General features: G+C 69.6%; 1 non-coding gene across 1 annotated transcript; it reads right to left on the bottom strand.

The window, feature by feature from the left end:
- Positions 1 to 141: 141 nt before the first annotated feature.
- LOC120376447 lies at positions 142 to 260 on the bottom strand. The gene has a single exon (XR_005587324.1). It is a non-coding gene; the product is annotated as a 5S ribosomal RNA (ribosomal RNA).
- Positions 261 to 5,000: the final 4,740 nt, after the last annotated feature.

Raw genomic sequence — 5,000 nt, 5'->3', positions numbered from 1 at the left:
GTGGGGGGTCCCCCCGAGGCTTCGGGAGCCGCGGGTCCTCCTCGGTGGTGGTGGGGGGGACTCGGGAGCGAGGAGGAGAGGGGGCCCCCCGCCGCGTTCCTCCTCCTCCCGGAAAGGGAGCCGGCCGGGACCGGGAAAATTTGCCTACGGCACCTGGGATTCCCAGGCGGTCACCCATCCAAGTACTAGCCAGGCCCGGGACGGTTTACCTTCCGAGATCGGACGGGATCGGGGGCTTTCGGTCCGGTATGGCCGTAGGCACCCGGCTCGAGCCTCCTCGCCGCTTCCCTCCACGGGCCCGAGCCAAACGGCCGGGAGGCAGTCCCGGCCGCGCCCGGGCGCTCGCCCGGCGGCGGGTCCCGGTCTCGGCGGGGCGATCCGCTCCCACGCCCCGGCGTCCCAGCGGCTCCGCCCGCCCGGGAGGACCCTGCCGGTGGCGCCCGGCCTGGGGACCCACGGTGCGAGGGCGGGAGAGGGGAGCCGTCCGATCGCCCACCGGAGAACAGGTCCACCGACCGGGTCGACCCGGCGGCGGTCGGTCGGTCTCGAGGTCATCTCAAGTTTGTCCACAGGAGGGCAGCACTGCGGCCGGGCAGCAGGTCAACCCGGTTCTCCCTACGGCCGTCGGAGCTCCGGGTTTACCTGGTGGCCGGGGACCGCTCAGGCCGGCCAGCAGGTCAACCCGGTTCTCCCTACGTCCGTCGGAGCTCCGGGTTTACCTGGTGGCCGGGGACCGCTCAGGCCGGCCAGCAGGTCAACCCGGTTCTCCCTACGGCCGTCGGAGCTCCGGGTTTACCTGGTGGCCGGGGACCGCTCAGGCCGGCCAGCAGGTCAACCCGGTTCTCCCTACGTCCGTCGGAGCTCCGGGTTTACCTGGTGGCCGGGGACCGCTCAGGCCGGCCAGCAGGTCAACCCGGTTCTCCCTACGGCCGTCGGAGCTCCGGGTCCGTCGGAGCTCCGGGTTTACCTGGTGGCCGGGGACAGCTCAGGCCGGCCAGCAGGTCAACCCGGTTGTCCCTACGGCCGTCGGAGCTCCGGGTTTACCTGGTGGCCGAGGACCGCTGCTGCCGGGCAGCAGGTCAACCCGGTTCTCCCTACGTCCGTCGGAGCTCCGGGTTTACCTGGTGGCCGAGGACCGCTGCGGCCGGGCAGCAGGTCAACCCGGTTCTCCCTACGGCCGTCGGAGCTCCGGGTTTACCTGGTGGCCGGGGACCGCTGCGGCCGGGCAGCAGGTCAACCCGGTTCTCCCTTCGGCCGTCGGAGCTCCGGGTTGACCTGGTGGCCGGGGACCGCTGCGGCCGGGCAGCAGGTCAACCCGGTTCTCCCTACGTCCGTCGGAGCTCCGGGTTTACCTGGTGGCCGAGGACCGCTGCGGCCGGGCAGCAGGTCAACCCGGCTGCCCCTTCGGGCGTCGGAGCGCCGGGATTCCGTGGTGGCCGGCGATCTCGGCGGGCGGGCTCCAGGTCAACCCGGTTCTCCCGCCGTCGTTCGGGGCCCCGGGTTTACCTGGTGCCCGACGATCTCTCCGGCCGGCCATCAGGTCAACCCGGTTCTCCCTTCAGCGGCCGGGGCTCCGGGTTCACCTGGCGGCCCGTTGGCTCGCCGGCCAGCAGGTCACCCCATTGGTTTCGACGGGTTGACCTGGTGGCCGGTTTGCCTTCCGGGCCGGCGGTCCCCCCACACCGAGGGCAGGGCAGCACCGTTCCTCAGGACTTCCGAGGGGGGGCTTAATAGTCGACCCCGGGCAGGTCCGGGGCCGGCTTAATAGTCGAAACCCGGCAGCTCCGGGGCGGCAATAGTCGACCCCGGCAGGTCCGCGGTGGGGAGGCTTAACAGCCGTCCCCAGACTCTGCGGGTGAGGCTTAACGGTCCTCCCGGGATCTCGGGGCAGGCTTCCTGTCGTCCCCAGACACTCCGGGGTGAGGCTTAACGGTCCGGCCCGGGCAGGTCAAGGGCCAAGGCCCGACCCCCGGCACGTCCGGGAGGAAATTTCTCAAAGTCCCTTCCCGACCTTTGGTTTCGACGGGTTGACCTGGAGGCGGTCGGTCTCCCGGGCAGGAGTTTTGAAAGTCCCTTGCCTGCCACCAGATCAACGCGCGGTTCTCCCTAGGGCCGTCGGAGCTCCGGGTTTACCTGGTGGCCGGGGACCGCTCAGGCCGGCCAGCAGGTCAACCCGGTTCTCCCTACGTCAGTCGGAGCTCCGGGTTTACCTGGTGGCCGCCTGCCGCTGCGGCCGCGCAGCAGGTCAACCCGGTTCTCCCTACGGCCGTCGGAGCTCCGGGTTTACCTGGTGGCCGGGGACCGCTGCGGCCGGCCAGCAGGTCAACCCGGTTCTCCCCTTCGTCGGCCGGGGCTCCGGGTTGACCTGGCGGCCCGTCGGCTTTCCGGCCACCAGGCCACCTTTGGTTTCCACGGGTTGACCTGGTGGCCGGTTTGCCTTCGGGCGGCGGTCCCCCAACACCGAGGGCAGCGCAGCGCGGCTCCTCAGGACCTCCGAGGGGGGCTTAATAGTCGACCCCGGGCGGGTCCGGGGCCGGCTTAATAGTCGAGCCCGGGCGGGTCCGGGGGGCGGCTTAAGAGTCGACCCCCGGCAGGTCCGCGGCGGGGAGGCTCATCAGCCGTCCCCCAGACTCTGCGGGGTCAGGATTAACGGTCCTCCCCCGGGATCTCCGGGGCAGGCTTCCCTGTCGTCCCCCAGACTCTCCGGGGTGAGGCTTAACGGTCCGGCCCCGGGCAGGTCCAAGGGGCCGGCTTAATAGTCGACCCCCGGAAGGTCCGGGAGGAAATGACTCAAAGTCCCTTCCCGACCACCCGGTCCAACCCTTTGGTTTCGCCGGGTTGACCTGGTGGCCGGTTTGTTTCCCGGGCAGGGGATTTTTTTTCAAAGTCCCCTGCCTGCCACCAGGTCAACCCGGTTCTCCCTACGGCCGTCGGAGCTCCGGGTTTACCTGGTGGCCGGCGATCTCTCCGGTCGGCCACCCGGTCAACCCGGGTCTCCCGACGGCCGGCGGAGCTCCGGGTTTACCTGGTGGCCGGCGATCTCTCCGGTCGGCCACCAGGTCAACCCGGTTCTCCCTTCGTCTTCCGAGGCTCCGGGTTTACCTGGTGGCCGGCTATCTCTCCGGGCGGAAAGTCACTCTCCGCGGCCGAGTTGGGTGAGCCCTGGGCGGCTTGCCTGGCGGCGAGGACCCGGTCTCGGAGGGCCCGATCCTTTTTCCCAAATTTTTTTTTTCCCCGCTCCGGGGACCGGGGTGACCTAGTAGAACTCCCCGGAGCCTCTGGGCAAATTTTGGAAAAAAACTTCCACGCGCCCGATCCAAACGACCGGGGGAAAGTCACTCTCCGCGGCCGAGGAGGGTGAGCCCTGGGCGGCTTGCCTGGCGGCGAGGACCCGGTCTCGGAGGGCCCGATCCTTTTTTCCAAAAAAATTTTTTTTTCCGCTCCGGGGACCGGGGTGACCTTGCAGAACTCCCCGGAGCCTCTGGGCAAATTTTGGAAAAAAAAAAAAAAAACTTCCACGCGCCCGATCCAAACGACCGGGGGAAAGTCACTCTCCGCGGCCGAGGACGGCGGGCCGCTCGGCAGCCTGGTTAAGGCCGGAGGAAGCGGGCCGATCGATATTTGTCCGAGTCGGAAGAAAAAAAATTCAAAGTCCCCCCCCGGCCACCAGGTCAACCCCCGGGGACGCGGGCTGAAAATTTTTTCCAAGTCCCCTCTCGGAGAGCAGGTCAACCCCGTCGGCTAGCACGGGGTTGACCTGGCGGTCGGTCGTGCCGCGGAAGTCCGGAAGGGGTCGCCCGAAACCGCCTCGGCCGACCGAGGTAACCAGGAGGTCGGCGCGATTTTCGAGTTAGTCCCGCTGATTCCGGGCTGGCCTTTTCCGACGTGTCCCTTGAAAAAGGTGCGCGGAGATTTTTGAGGACAGGGTTTTCAGAACCTCTGAGAACCGGAGCTCAGCCTAGGGGACCAATCCGAGTTTGGTACCCGACCTCGCCCGGGGGGGAAAGCGGCCACGGCCACGGCCTCCTTTCCCCGGCTCGCTGCCCAAGTGTCGGAAGCCAACCCGGCGTCCGCCGCGCAGGCCAGGCGGCGGACCCGAGCTTTGAGCGTCGGCGCCCCGCTCTCCGGAGGAGGAACACCCGCCGGCCGCTGTCCTCCCGACCGATGTGGCCCTGGCGTTCGCGACGGAAGGGCCCTTCGCGGGCCGGCACCCGACGGTGGGGCCGTCCGGTGTTCAGGCGGATCGGGACCCTTTGCCTTTTCGCGCGCACCGATCCCAGGGACCCACATCGACTTCCGTCGTCCCGAGGCGTCTCCTCGGTGGCGGGCGGGGACCGGGCGCGGGCCCGGCTTCCCCGCCCCGCCTCCGTTTCCGTTGCCCGTACGGGGCCGAGATCTCCGCCGTGCGAGTCGAGGGCTCCGGCAGACCGCCCCAGGGTCCGAAATCAAACCCAGACGGCCGCGAGGCTCAGCGGGCCAAACACGGTCGCGAGCGAGCAGGGGCGCGCTGCGGTTCCCTCGGGGACCCTCGTACCGCCCTCTCGCTGGAGCCCCAGTACCCCTCGCTGCCCTCCCGTCTGGGTCGCCGACTGCTTCTCTAGCGCGTCGCCTCGGAAGGCGGCGGCGGCTGCCTCGAGCCGCGCCGTCACGTTCCAATCGGCGAAAGGGCCGCCGGGAAAGAAAAGCGGGGCGAAAGGTCGGGCTCGCGGGGCCCGGCCGCCGCCCGGCTCCCGTCCAACTTCTTCGATGCCGCCCGGGCGCCGGGAAGAAGAAAAGCAGCGTCAGGGCCCGCTGCCGGACGCTCCCGGTGTCACCGGAGCACCGTGGAATGCGGGGCGAGAGAGAGATCGGAGGGAGGTGCCGGGAGAAGGTGGGGGTCGTCTCGACGGCTCCCCCGCGCCCCGACTCGCCCTGTCTCGAGCTCTCCTCCCCGCGGGTGGGCTTTCGTCCCGCGTTGTGTCACCCGGGCCGCCTGGGAAAGCGGGGGGACGGGGGGCTCT

Source organism: Mauremys reevesii, linkage group 12 (genome assembly GCF_016161935.1).
Source record: "Mauremys reevesii isolate NIE-2019 linkage group 12, ASM1616193v1, whole genome shotgun sequence".
In the NCBI taxonomy this organism is placed as follows: domain Eukaryota; kingdom Metazoa; phylum Chordata; order Testudines; family Geoemydidae; genus Mauremys; species Mauremys reevesii.
This window is presented reverse-complemented; position numbering and strand designations above follow the sequence as displayed.